We start from the raw sequence: 20,007 nt of genomic DNA, 5'->3' as shown, positions 1-20,007 counted from the left end.
TGCTAGCTTACTCTCATATTCTATTTTCCCTTTCTTAATTAATCCCTTTGTCCTCCTTTGTTGACTCCTAAACTGCTCCCAATCCTCAGGATTATTGCTTTTTCTAGCCAATTTATATGTCCTCTCCTTGGATCTTATGCTATCCCTAATTTCCCTTGTTAGCCACGGTTGAGTCACCTTTTTTGTTTTATTTTTATGCCAAACTGGGATGAACAAATTCTGTAGCTCATCCATTCGGTCTTTGAATGTTTGCCATTGCCTAGCCACCGTCAACCCTTTGAGTGACATTCCCCAATCAATCCTACCCAACTCGCTCCTCAGACCATCGTAGTTTCCTTTATTTAAATTGAGGACCCTAGTCTCTGAGTCAACTACTTCATTCTCCATCTTAATGAAGAATTCGATCATATTATGATCGCTCTGACCCAAGGGGCCTCGTACAACAAGATTGCTAATGAATCCTCTCTCGTTACATAATACCCAGTCTAAGATGGCCTGATCTCTGGTTGGTTCCTTGACATATTGGTCCAGGAAACCATCCCGTAAACACTCCAGGAATTCCTCCTCCACAGTATTGTTGCTAATTTGGTTGGCCCAATCTATATGTAGATTAAAGTCACCCATGATGACTGCGGTGCTCTTATTGCACGCTTCTTTAATTTCCCTTTTAATGCCATCCCCAACCTCCGCCTTACTGTTTGGAGGTCTATATACCACTCCCACTAATGTTTTTTTCCCCTTAGTATTTCTCAATTCTACCCACAGATTCCACATCATCAGAGCTAATATCCTTCATTACAATTGTATTAATCCCTTCTTTAACCAGTAATGCTACCCCACCTCCCTTTCCTTTTTGCCCATCTTTCCTGAATATCGAATACCCCTGGATGTTGAGTTCCCAGCCTTGGCCATCCTTGAGCCACGTTTCCGTAATCCCAACCAAATCATATTCGTTTACCTCTATTTGCGCAGCCAATTCATCCACCTTATTACAAATGCTCCTCGCATTAAGACACAAAGCCTTCAGGCTTGTTTTTTTAACGCTCTTAGACCTATTAGAGTTATTATTTACTGTGGCCACGTTTGATTTAAACTGTTGATTTCTCTGACTGCCACTTTTGTTTTTCTCCTTCCAATCGTTTGCTTTTATTCCTGTTTTCCTTTCCTCTGTCTCCCTGCTCAGGTTCCCAATCCCCTGCCATTTTAGTTTAAACCCCCCCGAACAGTGCTAGCAAACCCCCCCGCAAGGATATTTGTCCCGCTCTGGTTCAGGTGCAACCCGTCCGACTTGTACAAGTCCCACCTTCCCCAGAAGCAGACCCAGTGATCCAGGAAACTAAAGCCCTCCCTCCTGCACCAACTCTTTAGCCATGCATTCATCTGCTCTATCCTCCTATTCCTATACTCACTAGCATGTGGCACCGGGAGTAATCCAGAGATTACAACCTTTGAGGTCCTACTCTTTAATCTGCTACCTAGCTCCCTAAATTCTTGCTGCAGGACCTCATCCCTCTTCCTACCTAAGTAAAAGAAACTACTGATGTGAGGAAGCACAGCATATTTTTTATTTTTGTATCAATACATGACGATGCGTTGCACTGTACTGATTGATCGTAACCGTTGATCTGTATGTTCATGAGCCATGAAATAAAGCAGTTTAATGATTCTTAGCGAGCCTGGACTCGAAGTGTTTGCTCAGTCTGTCTTTGGGGAGATTGAACACAATACAGTTGGTCTAGATCACAAGGGAATGCTATTGTGGCATCCACGGGTTATGCTATTGCACAAGTAGAGGTAGGGAAAGGTGCATGAACTCCCATTAAAGTAAGGTGCTTGGTCCTTTTTTTTTAAAAATCCATTCACGGGATCAGGGCGTCGCTGGCAAGGCCAGCATTTATTGCCCATCCCTAGTTGCCCTTGAGAAGGTGGTGGTGAGCTGCCTTCTTGAACTGCTGCAGACGGTGTAGTACAGGTGCTTCCACAGTGTTGTTAGGTAGGGAGATCCAGGATTTTGACCCAATGACGATGAAGGAACAACTTAGAGCCTACAAGAGCAACTAATGCCACTGAACCCAGGAAGGCATCTGTGGCAGAAGCCAAGTTTGTACACTACAAAAGTCTGCAAATATAATCTGTAGTTTACAGAAATAATTCCAAATTCAGCATTTTCTAACAAACTATTTGTGTGGATTATGCTGTACGGGTATCTTCTGCCATTGACTTTATAATATGCTCATTATAAACTTACATTCAACATTTTCTACGGTTCGTTTACTTTTGAACAGAAACTCATCTAGTTAAAGAAATGTGTCGGGCAGATGATTGTGCAACAGCTGAGCAGAGCGGGTCAATTATAAGAGCAAGTCACTGCTTTTAAGATGATTGACTGTACAGGCTGCACGATTCAGGAGGTTTACAAACAATGGTCACTTTGTGCCGACCATCCATTCTGACCTACCTAGTGTGTCCGGCACCTGCCTTTTCATATTGGGGGGGGGGGGGGGGCGGGGGGGGCAGTGGTCAGGAGTTGATAAATCTGAGATAGGAATATTTGGCTATAATATTCTACACACAAAATACTCTGTAGTGTCTATGTTAACTTTAACCTAAACAAAATTATCTGCTTCACAAGTGAACTTTGTTGTCGCATTTTCAGTCACAAGATTTCTACTGCAATTTCCTATTTGTTATGCTGGAGTCCCAAGTTTCATATTTTGCGAGTTTATTCTAAGTGGGAAGCAAGCCAGTTATTATTTTCCAACATAAACATTTTAAGAAAGACTTGCATTTATATAGCACCTTTCGTGACCGCGAGACATCCCAAAGCGTTTTACAGCCAATGAAGTACTTTTGAAGTGTAGTCACTGTTGTAATGTAGGAAACACGGCAGCCAATTTATGCACAGCAAGATCCCGCAAGCAGCAATGTGATAATGAGCAGATAATCTGCAATAGCGATGTTGGTTGAGGGATAACTATTGGACCAGGTCACCAGGGAGAACCCTCCTACTCTCCTTTGAAATAGTGCCATAGGATCTTTTGCATTCACCTGGGAGGGCAGATGGGGCCTCGGTTTAACGTCTCATCCAAAAGACGGCACTTCCGACAGTGTTGCACTCCCTCAGTACTGCGCTAGAGTTCTACCTAGATTTTTTGCTCAAGACTCTGGAGAGGAAATACTGAACAGAGTACATTTGGGGACTAAGGATTTGAGAGATTTATAAATATCAAATTGTAATATAGTATCTGAAATTTCCTTAGAAAATGCTTTTAACACTCAATATAATTCACTATTAGTTTGTTATTTATCTTGAAAGCAGATATAGAATCATAAAATCTTACAGCATAGGAGGCCGCCATTTGGCCCATTGTGGCTGTGCCAGCTCTTTGAAAGAGCTATCCAATTAGTCCCACCCCTGCTTTTCCCCCCCCCATAGCCCTGTAATTTTCTCCTTCAAGTATTTATCCAATTCCCTTTTGAAAATTATTACTGAATCTGCTTCCACCGCCCTTTCAGGCACTGCATTCCAGATCATAACAACTCGCTGCGTAAAAACAATTCTCCTCATCTCCCCTCTGGCTCTTTTGCCAATTAACTTAGATCTGTGTCCTCTGGTTACCGACTCTCTTGGAAACAGTTTCTCCTTATTTACTTATTGATTTATCTGTAGTAATATCCATTTGTCAGCCATCGAAGGCAAATTTTCTTCAAATATTATTTCATATTGAAGAAGAACGTCTTTGTACTTTTTCCTCGTGACTGGAAAGATTCAAATTGATGGGTACTTGCTCAGGGACATTTGCTACTTACGATATCCGTGAATGTGGGTTTAAGGTCAAATTACACTGATTGATGTCCACCAGCTCCCAAGCAGCAACACAGCTGCAAAACAAATTCAACAACTGCTCCACAAAAGGAACAAGAGGGTCTCCTGTCTATATTGTGGATAATAAAATGTTCCCCTGGCTGGGATTAAAGTAATACAGCACTGAAAACGTTTTCATAATCCAAGACTGTGCACTGTGTAGCTTTGCAAACCACCCCTTCTGCTACTAGATACACTTTCTATTACTGTACCTCCTTGGTGTTTATGCCATTATCTGATTTCAGACTAAACACGAGCACAAGCGCAGACTTTGTTGCTATCTTTAGACCTCTCTTAGAATGAAGGAGTGCAATTGATGGCAATTATGTGACAGTCTCGCCATCTATATCATCCTTTAATATGAAGGATCAAAGGCATGATACCTTTGAAGATCCAATGCTCCAGTCTGGTCACTCACGAGTTACTGCTTCGCTTATAACTAAAGGCGCCAAACCCAATTTCCTCCTTTTCAGTTATGGTAATCTGGGCCTCCAATGAATATTTGACTACAGCAGTGGCAGGACGTAAGATGAGTAAAGGGTAAGTGTAAAGTCTGTAGGTATTATGGAGAATTAATACACAGACTACAAGAGTAACGTTAACAGGACTTTACTATTCGAAGGTCAGGGCGAATCTGCCCAATAAATCCTGACACAGCACTTATATACCGGTGTGGTCACCGTCGGTATTACAGTATACAGCAGCCCAGATAAAGTAGTGCCACGCCTAAAATAGTTCTCTTAAAGGTGGACGGTTACATACAATAGTTCTCTTAAAGGTAGAACAGTTACATACACTACAATCCTCCCTTTTTAGCTTACAACATACTTATTCCCCATTAACATAACATCATAACATATATACAACTTATGCAAAACAGTTCACAGATTCAGTCTCTCTGGAGGCTTCCTGACTCTGTCCAGATAACGCCTCGGTGGTGTAGTAGTTTTCGGCGGGGTAGTAGGTTCTTCTGGCAAGGTCGATTCGGCTTGAAGGACAGTGTCAGGTTCATCTGATTCCAGTATTACCAGATCGGAGGTAGGTGCTCTGGGTATCTCTGCTTCAACATTAGCAGTGTGAGGTTGTGGAGTAGGTTGGTCCTTTGTGGATGACCCTATGATCTGGTCAACATGGCGCCTTATTATGCTGTCACCAATGTCCACGGTATACATCAGCGGCCCTAGCCTTTTTCCAATAGTTCCAGGCTGCCATTTCTCGGTACGGTAGTCCCGGGCCAAAACTTATTGACCTATCTGAAAGGATCTAGTTGGCCTTTCATTCATGCCCTGAAATTGCCGGTTCTCTACGTCCCTTCTGACGTTTGGCTTAATCAAATCCAGCCGGCATCTTAGTCTTCTATTGAAAAACATCATGGCGGGAGTTTGGTTTGTGACCGCATGTGTTGCATTCCTGTACGCCAACAAGAAGTTATCTACCTTATGTTGTAGGTTGATGTCTTCATTACCCATGGCCTTTATGGCCTTCTTGAAGGTCTGGACAAACCTTTCAGCTAATCCATTGGTGGCGGGATGGTATGGGGCTGACGTGTAGTACTTGACCCCATTCCTTTTTAAGAACTTCCTGAATTCTTCGGACACAAATTGAGGTCCATTATCAGAACAGATCTGTTCCGGCAGCCCATTCCTGGCAAATATGGTCCTTAATACTGTGATGGTTTTTTCCGTGGTGGTGGAGGACATCTTTATTACCTCCGGCCACTTGGAGTGTGCATCCACCGCGATTAGAAACATTGAGTCCATAAATGGACCAGCAAAGTCGACGTGTACCCTTTGCCAAGGAGATGAGGGCCACTCCCATGGATGCAGAGGAGCTTGTGGTGGCGCGTTTTGGACCTTCTGGCATCCTAGACAGCTCTTGGTTATTTCTTCGATGTCTCCATCAATACCTGGCCACCACACAAACGCTCTTGCTAGGTTCTTCATTTTCACTCCACCCAGATGCCCCTCGTGAAGCTCCTTTAGCACCTTATGCTGAAGCTTGGGTGGAATCACCACTCTAGATCCACACATCAAGGTTCCTCGGCACACTGACAGCTGTTCTTTTCTTTGCGAAAATGTGGGCAGCGTTGGTTCGCCATGTGCTGGCCATCCCTCCACTGTTAAATCGTAGACTCGTGAGAGAGTCGGGTCATTTCTTGTTTCATTTTCGATCATCGAATTTGTTACTGGTAGACATTCCACTATGGATGAGTGAAACATCTCTACCGGGTCCACTGTAGCCGCCTCTTCTACTACTGGCAACGGTAGGCGCGATAACCCATCAGCATTTCCATGCTGTTTGGACCTTTTGTATTCGATGTCATATTGGTGTGCCCCAAGTAACACGGACCACCTCTGTAGCCTTTGCGCTGTCATAGTGGAAACGGCCTTGTTAGGGTTGAATATGGACACCAACGGCTGGTGGTCTGTCAGTAATGTGAACTTCTTGCCCTGCAGGTAATGATTGAATTTCTTTACTCCCCACACAAGGCCGAGGGCCTCCCTATCTATCTGAGCATAATTTCGCTCAGCGGAGGTCAATGATCGGGACGCAAATGCGACTGGCCTTTCCGAGCCATTTGGTAACTTGTGTGAAAGTACTGCTCCAATTCCATAAGGGGAAGCATCACAAGCTAGACGAAGAGGTAACGTTGGGTTGAAATGAGCCAACACTTCCTCAGAGGTAATCAACGCCTTGCTTCTGCGAAAGGCCTTCTTACAGTCCTCGCTCCACTTCCATGGTACTTCTTTCCGCAACAGAGCATTCAGCGGATGCAGCACATTGGATAGATTTGGCAGAAACTTGTGGTAATAATTAATCAACCCCAGAAACGATCTCAACTGTGATACATTTTCCGGAGCGGGGGCCTTCACGACAGCTTCTATCTTGTCAGGTGACTTGTGCAGCCCCTCTTGGTCAATGACATGACCGCAGTACGAGATCCGTTTCTGGAAGAACTCGCATTTCTGGCGATTAACTCGAAGGCCATATTCCTTCAACCTGGTGAGCACCAGTTTCAAATTTGTGAGGTGTTCCTCCTCGTCTTCTCCCGTAATCAGGATATCGTCCAAGTAACACTGCGTGCTTGGAATACCCTGTAAGACCTGCTCCATGGCCCTCTGCCAAATTGCTGGAGCCGAAGCTACTCCAAAAACCAGTCTATTATAACGATACAAGCCTCTGTGCGTGTTGATTGTGAGATACTGGCGCGACTCTTCCTCGACTTCCATTTTTAAGTATGCTTGTGCCAGGTCTATCTTGGTGAAGTGTTTCCCGCCAGACAATGAAGCAAAGATATCCTCAATCCACGGGAGCGGGTATTGTACCGTGTGAAGCACCGGATTAACTGTGATCTTGAAGTCTCCGCAGATGCGGACCTTTCCCGGTCCCCCTGGCTTGTTACTTGATGAAGACTTCATGACGGGAACAATGGGCGTGGCCCACTCACTCCAGTCCATCTTAGACAGTACCCCTGAACGTTCAAGCTCTTCCAGTTCTGCCTCCACAGCAGGTCGTATCGCGTAAGGTACCGATCTGGCTTTGAAAAATTTTGGGCTTGCATGTTCGGCAATCTTGATTTTTGCTTTAATTCCTCTCAGTGTTCCCAGTCCTTGCTGGAATACCTCTTTAGCTTCGTCCAATATTCTGGACAACCGTTCAGGTTTGACATCTTCCTTTCCGGAATCTACCGTCATTGTGTTTAGTGAATGCCAGTCTATCTTTATTTTCCTGATCCACTCCCATCCCAGAAGTGGTGGACCTCCCTTGGGCAGCACATACATGTCCATCCCTTGGTGATCTTTGTCCTTGTATCTCACCTTGACTTCTATCTTTCCGATGGGGTATACTTTGTGCCCCGTGTATGTCTGCAATACTATCTCCGTCTCCCGTAGGGGAATATGTTTGAATAACTTTTTGTAATCTTGCTTATTCATGACCATCAACGCCGATCCGGTGTCCACTTCCATCTTCACTTGGACTTTTGCAATCTGTAGTGTGACCCAGATAGTTTGTCGGTCAGCTTCTTTACTCACATTGTGAATCCTCAGACTACCCAGTTTCTTGCTGTTGGAGTCTGAGTCCGAATTCTGTCCATCTGGACTCTTCCCAGTCACCTTATGTACCTTTCTGTACTTCTTCTGCGGTGACTTATTATTGCTGGTCTTCTTTCCTGACCGGCATACCTTAGCTATGTGACCAAGCTTGCCACATTTTCTACATTCCTGGTTTTTAAACCAGCATTGGTTCTGGTCGTGTGTTGTCTTCCCACAACGATAACATTTCGTTGTACCCGAAGTCATTTGATCCACACTGAGTACCGCTGTCTTCCGCTGCATTTCCGCCGTGCGTCTCGGTGCGGCTTCGTGCGATGCTGCAATAAGGACAGCCTTATCAAGTGTAAGATCGTTCTCTTCGAGCAGTCGTTTTTGTGTTCCTTCCTTCGACATCCCGCACACGAACTTGTCTCTCAGTGCCTCTGTCAGATTTACCCCAAACTGACAGTATTTTGCTAGCCTACGCAGTTCAACCAGGTACTCCGCGTTGCTTTCCTCTTTTCTTTGCGTTCTCACGTAAAATTTTGATCGTTCCGCTAACATCAGCGGTGCGGGGTTAAAATGATCCTTCAGGACAGCAACAATATTAGTGAAAGACTGATCCGCCGGTTTAGCTGGTGATAGAAGATGCTTCAATAACCCGTATGTCTTCGCACCCATTGAGTTTAGTAAGGTTAGAGCTTTGTCATAATTTGCTATCTTATTGACCTTACAATATATCTTGATGCGTTCTACATACGTGGCCCAATCTTCCACATCGGAATCGAAACCGTTGATGTTACTACGCTTAGGCATCTTCACACTCTTCCTGGGAAACAACAACGAAATATTTCTTTAACTTTTTTTTTTCAAAATGGCGGTTTCCCGCGCTTGTCTTCTTTCCCCGCCTACTGGCGGCTTCCCGCGTTTCTTCCCCTGACGGGAGGGGTAAGCTTTTCCCTCGGGCGACGACCGCTGGCTTTCGGGGTTCGCAGCCTGTGCGTCGGCTTCAGTGCGTTCCTTGTTCCCTTTTCTCGGCAGGGCAACCGGCGCTGGGTACAACCCGTTGACGGCGAACAGTTTCAGCCGCTGGGCTGGATCTCGCTCAGTCTCCCTCGCTCGGGCTCTGTCTCTCCCGCTCGCTCGGGCTCTGTCTCTCCCTCAGCGGCTTCCAATCGCGCCTCCCAGCCCTCTCGCAGTCCGGTGCTTTCCTCCCCGGCTGCGGCTGAGTTCTCCGCGATTTATTTATTTTTATATCTTCCCGCGCCTTACGATCCCGGTCGCAGCGCCTCGTGGCCTCGGTAGCTGCCCGGCCTTTTTCGCCGGTCGCGGTCTAGCTGTCTCACGACGCCGTTGCGTCTCCCAGCCCGCTTGTACTGCGGCTTCCGTGCTCCATGCTGCCCCAGTCTCAGCGCCTCTGGGCCCGACTTCTGTCCGGCTCCTTTCCCCCGACCGTGGTCGAGTTCACCGCCCTTATCCTCCGTTTATTTTTATTTTTTTATTTTCCCTTTACTCACAGTCACCGTGGCCGACTTGCTTCTCGTGCTGATCGGCTCACTCACCACCGTGGCAGAAGGGACAATCAGTGCCTGTTGCTGATGGAAGGCTTCGTGTCTGAATTCTTCCTTCTTCCTTGCTCTGCAGACTCGAGTTTTCTCTCAGCAGAACGACGAGGGCGGGTGCCTCTTCTCGACGCTCGTTAACTGCTTCGGAAGTATTGTTGCCGCAGGGTAAGATCGAACTCGTCGCCACTGTAAAGTCTGTAGGTATTATGGAGAATTAATACACAGACTACAAGAGTAACGTTAACAGGACTTTACTATTCGAAGGTCAGGGCGAATCTGCCCAATAAATCCTGACACAGCACTTATATACCGGTGTGGTCACCGTCGGTATTACAGTATACAGCAGCCCAGATAAAGTAGTGCCATACCTAAAACAGTTCTCTTAAAGGTGGACGGTTACATACAATAGTTCTCTTAAAGGTAGAACAGTTACATACACTACAGTAAGTGGCATACGGAGCTCACAGGTCTCTGTCTGAGCACTGCTCCTCTCTGGGAGGCCCGATATAAAAGCATCTCTTCATGCAGAATGTGAGAACAAAATACTCTTTGCTAACAACAGAAACTGGAGATTATACTCATGGTCCATGCTGAAATTTGAATAATCTTTAGTAGATTCTGTTCATAAGGGTTCTATGATTTCACTGTTAACTTCTATGTCACCGTCTTTCTGATGAGAGGTTAAACCCGTCTGCCCTCTCAGGTGGACGTAAAAGATCCCACAGCACTATTTCTTGAAGAGTAGGGGCATTCTCCCCGGTATTCCTGGCCAATACTTGTCCCTCAACCAACGTCACAAAAGAAACGGCTTATCTGATCATTATCACATGGCTGTTGGTGGGATCTTGCTGTGCGCAAATTGGCTGCCGCCTTTCCTGCATTACAACACCAATATTGAAACAAGACCAGAAGTACAAGTGAAAACAGTTGCTTTTTCGCCCCCTTTGCTTTCTGAATCCCTCTGTCAGTTATAAAATAAAATTATCCTGTGCAGATTAAACAAAACATCACCAAAGTTAACCAGAGACTTTGTAGAAGATTGAAGTTCTTGTGCAATGTGTAATTGCAAACAGCAAATATTTTTTGTAAATGTTTCTGTTACAATGGTGCAACAGGATCAATGACAATTGTTCTGAAGTGTTGTCATTTCTCAACCATACCTGCAGCCTGTAACAATAATTTCCAACAATTTTAATTTTAAAAAGCCACTATGACTGATGTGGCGTTACAAAGGAGTAAATAATTAAAGTCTATTTTTGCAGGACTAATAATCCTGCCTTCCAGCTAACTTCCTATTTTAGGCCCATTCCCTGTTGTTTTGAGAACTTCTGGAGACTGTCACAAATAAAAGTCTTTCCTTAAATTTCTGGCACAGTTCTAATGCAAGAGATTTTCAAAGACTCTCAAAAAAGGTTGGAGTACAGCTTGTTTTTTTGTTTTTTTTAAATGGTTGTCTCACATAGAACAAACACAGCCTGTCTGGTCTGGCTGTCAGCTAGAGAAAGCTTTGATTCACCTTACTCACTCAGCTGAACGCTACAATAGTGACCAAGTTTCCAGGAACGTTTTTCAGTAACGAGCAAGCCAGTTAAAAACCTGGCCTCCAAAATTGGTTGGGTGACATTTTGACAATTCTGTTACCCATCTAATTATTGTTCAACTAGCTTTGAAAAGTAAAAAAAAGCTCCAAACGCTTTGGGTGCTATAGTAGAAACTACTGAAACAAGTAAAACTTGCATTTATATAGTGCCTTTCACGACCACTGGCCAACCCAAAGCACTTTAAAGCCAATGAAGTACATTTTGAAGTGTTGTAATATAGGAAATGCGACAATTTGCGCACAGCAAGCTCCCACAAATAGCAATGTGATAATGACCAGATAATCTGTTTTTGTTATGTTGATTAAGGGATAAATATTGGACAGGACACTGGGGATGGCTCCCCTGCTCTTCTTCGAAATAGTGCCATGAGATCTTTTACGTCCACTTGAGGGGGCAGACGGAGCCTTGTTTTAACATCTCATTCAAAAGGTGGCACATGCGACAGTGCAGCACTCCCTCAGTACTGCACTAGAGTGTCAGCCTAGATTTTTATGCTCAAGTCGCTGGAGTGGGACTTGAACCCACAACCTACTGACTCAGAAGTGAGAGTGCTACCCACTGAGACACAGATGAACCAGAGTAAACTGACTACAATCACGGTCTGTTCAATACTATTGATTGATCAAAAAGGAAAAGCTGAGGGGGCAAATTTGTACATGGCAATTAATAAAAGTTATCTGTAAACATACAAAAGCAAAATAAGAGTCATATTTTCAATAATCAATTAATCTTTCAAAACCAAATCTTAAATCCCAACTGTTAAATTTCATATTATAGAAGGTACTGTGTATGTGAAAAAAATCCCATTTAAGAAAACAAAGCTTTTTAATTTAATTTCAGGCTCAGAGATTAAAATAACATCAATATCACTGAACTGCGCACTGCATATGACCAAAGGCCCAAATCCTTTAGGCAACTCAATTTTCTACATTTTGTTACAAATATTGTATTATCAACCACAACCATTAAGCATTCTATAGCTGTGTGCATCACATCTAGTTAATGGCGTGACTGGTGTGCATGTGATAAAAAAGTGTAATGGTGAAATTTAGAAAATTCTCATCCAGTTTTCCCCCCCCCCCCCCGATTAGGTGGTGCAATATTATATATATATATATATATATATATATATATATATATATAGAGTTTCTGATCGTCATGACGGACAAACAATTATTTAAATACTAATGCCACTTAGAGCTGACACGATCGGTATTTTTGTTTACTATTTATCACATTTAGAACACAGATATATTTGCTGCAAGTAGCAAGACACTCTAAATAAGTCTACTGGTCGCATTTAGACTCCCTTTAGGCTGCCAAGTTGAGTGTGACCACAACTGCCATGCAATGCCCACCAGCCGTTAATAATGCCTCCTTTGTACTGCCGTCACATGAACAGTGTGGCGCTGTGATTACTGTCACTTCAGGCTCATTGTGCGAAGCAAGCTTTCACATCAACCAATTCCACCGAGCTTGCTTTAGTTGGATCACTGTGACTAAAATTGTTTTCGCCCCATGGCATTCAAGAGCTTAGCACAGAATTCTTTCACTGCTACGGTTTCAGAATCTCTTCCGCTATACTGAATAGTGGTGTTTTTTTGTCATTTCTACCATACCAACCCAACCATTTTAAACTGATCAAGGGGAATTTTGCACACCAACATACTCATTGGCTAATACAACTAAAACAAGTAACTGTTCCAGATCATGCAAATTTTAAAAAAGGTTCTGAAGCAGGATTTATTATTTGCCCCATATATATATATACACAAAGCAAAAATAAAACTTGCATTTTGATTAAATGCCAGTGCAACATGCCAAGTTGATTAACCTAAAAGGAGGAGTTGTTTATTACAGAGCACTTGCTAGTCAAGTATTAACTAATTCTGTGTTGTGTTAAATAATGACTGCAAAATCGTACGGTAGTGTTTTTTCTAAGACTTTAATTCCAAAAAGCTATTTTTTTGGTAGAGTGCCCGTGCCACTCATTTTCTGTAAATGGGATTAAAAAGGTCCAATAACAAACAAAGACTGATTTTACAAGTTATCGCTAAGGGTTTTCCAAATAACAGTTTGGCTCCAATGAAAAATATATAACTGGCAACCAACTCGAACCAATTACCAGGCATATTTATCATTTAAAGCCACATTAACCTGCAATTATACTGCCAATTTTTGCAAGAATGCAGAGCAGTTTCTGGGGTGCAATGCTTGATCTGACTAACGAGAGCATTTAAGCCAAGTGGGGAGATATCCTTCTAATACAACTCAAATCTGGTGAGAAACTGGGGTTGGGGTTTCATGGTCATTTTATAAATGTAGTATTGCATCTTCTTGATGTAATGAGAAAGCAGATGATCCCATTCGCTTTCTCCAATGTTAAATTAGCTGTCGCGACAACGGAGCATACATGTGCAGAGTACTGTGGCTCAATGGGTAGCACTCTCGCCTCTAAATCAGAAGGTTGTGGGTTCAAGTCCTACTTGAACACATAATACTAGGCTGATACTCCAGTGCAGAGCTGAGGGAGTGCTGCACTGTCGGCGGTGCTGTCTTGCAAATGAGATGTTAAACTCAGGTCCTGTCTTCCTTCTCAGGTGGATGCAAAATATCCCATGCCACTATTTTGAAAAAAAGAGGTGTGTTCTCCCTGGTGTCCTGGCCACTTATCCCTCAACCAACACCCAAAAACAGATTCAAAATCAAAATACTGGAAATCTGAAATAAAAACAGGAAATACTCAGCAGGTCAGGCAGCATCTCTCTCCACACTCTGCCTGACCTGCTGAGTATTTTCTTTTATCCTAAAAACAGATTATCTGGTCATTATCGCACTGTTGTTTGTGGGAGCTTGCTGTGTGCCAATTGGCTGCTGTGTTTCCTACATTACAACAGTGGCTACACTTCAAAAAAGTACTTCATCGGCTGTAAAGCACATCCTGAGGTTGTGAAAGGCGCTATATAAATGCAAGTCTTTCTTTCTCTCTCTCCCCTGACAGGCAGAGTGGGAGGGGCAGTCATTTGCAGCTTACAATTCTACAGCTTCGGACTGGTAGGTGGACGAAATTAGGCCCATTTAGCCAGCTTTTCGGACATAAAAACAACCAATTTTGCACGACCATTTCCCACCACTAAATTACATCCAATGCCATATTAGCTCGGACAATATTCAGACGTCTCTGGTGGCCACCTGAAACTGGCGTTCAGTCTCTTGTATGTACTAAGGAAAGAAAAAGAAAGACTTGCAGTTATACAGCGCCTTTCACAACCTCAGGACGTCCCAAAACACTTTGGGGGAGAAATTGGGTTGAGCCGCAAACGGGGCGCCCAGCTCGCCTGGGCGCCAGATTTTGCACTGCGTTCGGAGCAGCAGCGATCGCCGGAAATTCAGCTTGAGCGCCCCAAGAGGGTCACGGGGTAAGGCTCGAGGCACTCCGCGTCCCTCTTAGGGCGCTGAAACTGAATATCGCAGCGCAACGTGCCACAGCGCCACACGCTGCGGCACGGCGCGCTGCGGTACTGCAGGCCTTCCTCCCATTCTTAAGGGGGAGGGGCCTGCACCAGCACGATGAGCGATCGCGAGTGCCGGCAAAAGAGCCCGCCACCGAGGAGCAGTGCCGGGCTCTCGGAAAACAGCCGGCAATGCTGCGGGGGGAGAACAGGAGGCCGGGGATGGAGGTGCTGGCAGGCGGCCGCCGAAAAAAACGGCCGCCCTGCACCTCCACCTTAATTTGCGCCACTGCTGCCACAGGTAGGCCCCGTGAACCGGGCGCGATTAGTGAGCGGCGCTACAGAGGCGGTCGCTGCCAAATATTGTGATCGGGGGCGGTAGCGGGGTGCTGCGCACCCCGATGACGTCATCGGTGGCGGCGCAGCGCAACAGGCTAACGCTGCCATTAGCGCCCCAGCTAAATATCGCGGGAGGCGTGGCCAGTGGCGCTAAAGCCACTGAGTGCCCTCTTTAGGCACTAACTGGTGGCGCAGCCCACCGAATTTCTCCCACTTTGGTGTAGGAAACACAGCAGCCAATTTGGTCACAGCAAGGTCCCACAAACAGTAATGTGATAAATAACCAGATCATCCGTTCTTAGGTCTTGTTTGAGGATTAAATATTGGCCAGGCCACAGGGAGAACTCTCCTGCTCGTCTTCGAAATAGTGCTGTGGGACCTTTTATTGCACCCGAGAGGGCAGAGTCCAAGGGCCTTGGTTTAACACCTCCTCCAAAAGACAGCACCTCCAACAGTGCAGCACTCCCTCAGTACGGCACTGGGAATGTCAGCCTAGTTGTTTTGCTCAAGTCTCTGGAGTGAGACTCGAACCCACAACCTTCTGACTCAGAGATGAGAGTGTTACCCACTGAGCCATGGCTGACACTTGCAATGAGGGGCCTAATGCCTGGTACACGCCCCCCTCTCAAATCTGTCAGCGCCGTGCACGCTTCCCTCCGTTATTCAGGTTCTTGCTGCAGCCTTTAAAAGGGACCACTGGAGGCAGCTAACAAAGGTACATTTTCCAATTTTAACTCACTCCTGCTCCTCCTGGCTGTACAGCACTATTGTGGCCCCTGCCAGCCTGTGATGAGCCACACCCGCTCCAATTACCCCCCTCCAATTACCCCCTCCAATTCTCCACCCCCTCCAATTCCCCCCATCCCCCAAGGACCTGCATGAGGGTCGCAGCTAATGGAGTAGCTCGAATTGGTCAGCTGGCTCTGGGTGTCCAATTAGTGCCTGCAACTCACCGAAATTATGCTGATAAGGCCCGAGGCCCAATTCTGGAGAGATCTCAGGCCTGTAGAGCACACACCTACCATTTCAGCCTGAAAATGGGTCTAAACGAATATTCGCTCATATTTGTACTATAGCCTTAAAAGACATAACTATTTTTAATACTTAAGTTTTCCTGTAAGCATTTTCCTTCTTGTTCTCCATTTTTTCATGTACAATATCAATTTTTTATTTATTTTAGTGACAATTTTCACATGCACTCAGGTAGAAGTCAATTAATTCTGGCTGTGTAACCATTATCTCTTTTCTGTGAGCAGCTCATATTTATATTAGTGTATACCTACAACAACTTGCATTCATATAGCACCTTTGATGCAGTAAAACATCCCATGGCACTTCACAGGATCGATCATCAAACAAAATTTGACACCGAGCCACATAAGGAGATATTAGGTCAAGTGACCAAAAGCTTGAAGAGGCAGGTTTTAAGCAGCATCTTAAAGGAGAGTGAGAGGCGAAGATGTTTATAGAGGGAATTCCAGAGCGAACAGTAGTTAATTCCCAGAACTAACCTTCATTAAAAAGTTAAAAACCAGTGAAACAACATATTGTTGGCTGACTCGAGAGAACAGTGAGCAATTGTAAAAGTTCAAAAACTTCACAACTTAAACGTGTAAAAAATGTAAACTGTGCAGAGTGCATCACTATTGCCATGACAACCAGTGGCACAGCACTCAGCCCCAGACCTCCCCAAATTACACTGGTTGGTCTTATAGACTTCCACATTGATTAAAACCTAAAATGTGTCTTCTTTTTAATATACTGTCCACAAAATAATAAGAGTAAAACAGAACATTGGCGTGTTTTACAAGACTTACAATGATATTAGCTTCAGCCCTCTGCAGAGACTCAAGGACCATGAAGTCAGTCACTTGGGGAACCGTCTGACTTTGTTTCCTAATCACAACCCCTAACCTTAATCCCTAACCCCTAAACCTACCCCTTATCCCAACCCTTAACCGCTAACCCTTGACTCCTACCCCTTACCCCTAGACCCAACCGCTACCCCAAACCTTACTTCAACCCCTAACCCTTACCCCAACCCCAATTCAACTTCTACTTCAACCCCTAACCCTTACCCCCTAGCCCCAACTGCTACCCCAAACCCTAATCCCTACCAACTTCTACTCCAACCCCAGCCCCTACACTTACCACTACCACACCCAATCCCTAACCCTTACTGCTAACTTCTACTCCTAACTCTCACCCCAAACCCAACTGTAACTCCAGACGTGGGACTCTGAAGGAATCACTAACAGGTGCTAGGAGATCATTATATTTACAACAAAGTGACAGGAATGCCCTGGTGGAAGCTGTTTCCGACCCCAGAACTCGGTTCGGACTCTTCAATTTTCTCGCCCAGCTCCCATTGTAAAAACGCCCCAGGAGCTCGCTTTTTGGGGAGGCGCGTGTCCGGGACTGTCGCGCACGGAGAGTGGGGACTCTCGGGCACGCGCACGGTGCCTTCATCAGCATGCGCGTGCACTGTTATTTTTCGTTCTGCAACTGAACGTCCCAAACTCTTGCAATATATAAACAATATATGCTATATCTACAGAGCCAGGTTTATTTATTTTTACTGACTTATTTTGATTCCCACTTCCTCCAATCATTTATTGCAGACATATCCTCCGCCTGCCCCCACCCCCCGTCCTTCAATACAAAACACTGGCATTTAGCACGGAAATAATGAAGTTTGAGGTGAATGGATGTAACAGGAGCCCTGCTGCATTGAGACTTCTCTTTCAAAAAAATGGAAATGCAAAAAAACTTTCCCGCACCAAAAAAATTTTTTTTCTTGTCTTCTGTCGCCTGCAAAACACACAAACTCCAACCTGAGACTTCCAACTCTCTGATGTTTCACTGAAATAAACCCAGCTCCAGAGCTGCCGCTGCCCAGATGTTTATCAAGTTTGTCCTTTGTGCTCAGAAGGCTCACTTTTATCATATTTTCCAAATGTTAACCCACGAGAAACTGTAATTGTTTGGCTTTGTACGTGAAAATAAAACATCCTAATCTCGGATTAAGATTTTAAACCGTGAAAAAACCAAATACATCGATCTATGAACTGTGCAAAAATTTAACGTTCTGGGTTTAAAACAAAATAAGAACAATAACATTAAAAATATTTGCTGAAGAGCAGCTCAAAGTAAATGTTACTGAAAAACTTACCTCGACATGGGCAGTTTACTTTGTAGTTGCTGAGGTTGTTTTCCTCCTCTCTTCTATTGAGCTAATTTCGTGCATTAAATCCTTTCTTTGCGCTGGTCTCCGCTCCCCAAACCCAGAGGTTTAAGAGCACACAGATGCAAAAAGTCCGTTAATATTGGGACCATTCAAGTCCTTTATTCCTCCTCTCACCAGAGCGTGTTTTGACTTGAACCGTCTTGTGTTTTGACTGAAACTTTACTCTCTTGTGACAGACGCGCGAAGTTCCCTCCCGCGGAACTATCAGCGCAGCCAATGGCGAGCGCCAGATTCACGCCTGTGGCATCCCTTTTCTCAATAATAAACTCAATATAAGGAGGCGCTGGGTTGACCCAGTGTCATAAAAACAAACAAAAAAGTTCCCGAACGAAAGTGCTCCCTTTTCAGAGGGGCGCAACTCATAGAGAACTAAACTATAAAACAAAGGAAACACTATCAAATGAAATAATAATATTACACCTAGTATCCAGTACTCCTGCCCCTGCGGTGGCCACCGGTCATGGAAGGCCTCAAGCGTACCGGCAGATACCGCGTGCTCCTGCTCTAGGGCAACACCCAATGACATGGGCTGGCTTCCCCAACTGATGCACTGCTTTTTTCGTGGTGTGGGGAAGGAGAGAACAAGGCTGTCACCCGTCAGATGTTAACACTGTATGAAAAACAGATATCGCTTACACTTTCTCTTTAAAAAAAATCACCCCTTAAATAAACATATATTGCCCCAGATTTTGCAGTAAGAATAGCGGTGAGGCTATCAGCGCTCACTGTTATTAAAGAGTAAATCGAACAGCAATCTCCAGCGTCCGCACATGTGCAGTTAAACGCAGAAATCAGGAAGTTGCTGTCCGAGTTGCCCTGCTCCTCCACAAGCTTCGCTATACCAGTACCTCATGGAGAGACTCAGCATTGAAATCCATGTAAGGGCATGAAGTTGGGGTACTTACCCATTAGTTACCCACTAAACTCACCAGAAAAAGTCAGGGCTTACTGCATTCAGGTGTAAGTACATTTTTTATGCCATGACGAGTCTTAATTATTGCCAAACAACCTCTCTGGCCCTGAAAATTAACTTTTACAAGTGTGGAGTCTCATTCCTTCAGATTTTAATTATTGTTGGAGATATAAAACAATAACTGTAATGTATGTACCTTTAAGGGGAGAACTACTTTTTACAGCTCCTGTATACTGTAGTACCGGCAGTGACCACACCTGTATATAAACCCTGAGTAGGGATCTGTACAGTTAGTTCTAGAGTAACCCTCATTCAGTAAACACCTGTTGATCGTTCCCTGCAGTCTCTTGTCTAATTATTGAAGGACACAACATCAAGATACACGGATCTAACATTGGCGACGAGCAGATTCAAACCTACCTGCAACTCTGCATCACCTCCCAGGGATTCGCTCCTGGAGAACAGTGGAAGAAGGCCGAGTTCAGAAGCACAGGCGTCGACCACGGGAAACCCCCCAGTCATCCAGCGGAGATTTGAGCATCGCAGGGGAGGCTGTCGAGAGCCAGGCTTGGCTTTCCAGTCACGGTGGTCCAGCGAAACAGGCTGGCAACAGGTACTGCGCAGACCCTTCCCGGACAGCGGCGGCTAGAGCCGACCGACGGCACAGAAAAAGGCCGAGCAGCGTCGACGGGAGAGAGAGAGGGGGTAGAGCGCACAGGGCGCAGCCGGTGTTCAGGACCGAGCGGTGTCAACGAGAGAGAGCAGAGCGCAGCCGGTGTTCAAGGGCCGAGCAGCGTCAACGGGGTTGAGAGGCACGCAGGAAAACGCACAGAGCGCAGCCAGTGTTCAAGGGCTGAGCAGCGTCAATGGGGGAGAGAGGTGTGCAGGAAAACATGCAGAGCGCAGCCGGTGTTCAAGGGCCGAGCAGCGTCAACGGGGTTGAGAGGCACGCAGGAAAACGCACAGAGCGCAGCCAGTGTTCAAGGGCTGA

The 20,007-nt window shown here is 45.1% G+C and overlaps 1 protein-coding gene across 3 annotated transcripts in view; it reads right to left on the bottom strand.

Annotated features, from left to right (window-relative positions):
- megf10 (multiple EGF-like-domains 10) overlaps window positions 1-18,428 on the bottom strand; it is a 267,435-nt gene extending 249,007 nt beyond the window's left edge. The window contains exon 1 of one of the 3 annotated variants that reach the window (XR_015078906.1): window positions 18,029-18,428. The gene's annotated coding sequence lies outside the window, so the exon portion shown is untranslated. The remainder of the gene's footprint in view (window positions 1-18,028) is intronic. The other 2 variants (XM_085992076.1, XM_085992069.1) reach the window with 2 other exon arrangements.
- Window positions 18,429-20,007: the final 1,579 nt, after the last annotated feature.

This window comes from Somniosus microcephalus, chromosome 1, assembly GCF_052327205.1.
Source record: "Somniosus microcephalus isolate GS21.2 chromosome 1, FLI_Smic_1.0, whole genome shotgun sequence".
NCBI classification, from domain to species: domain Eukaryota; kingdom Metazoa; phylum Chordata; class Chondrichthyes; order Squaliformes; family Somniosidae; genus Somniosus; species Somniosus microcephalus.
Note: the sequence above shows the minus strand (reverse complement) of the source record. Positions and strands in the feature narration are given on the sequence as shown.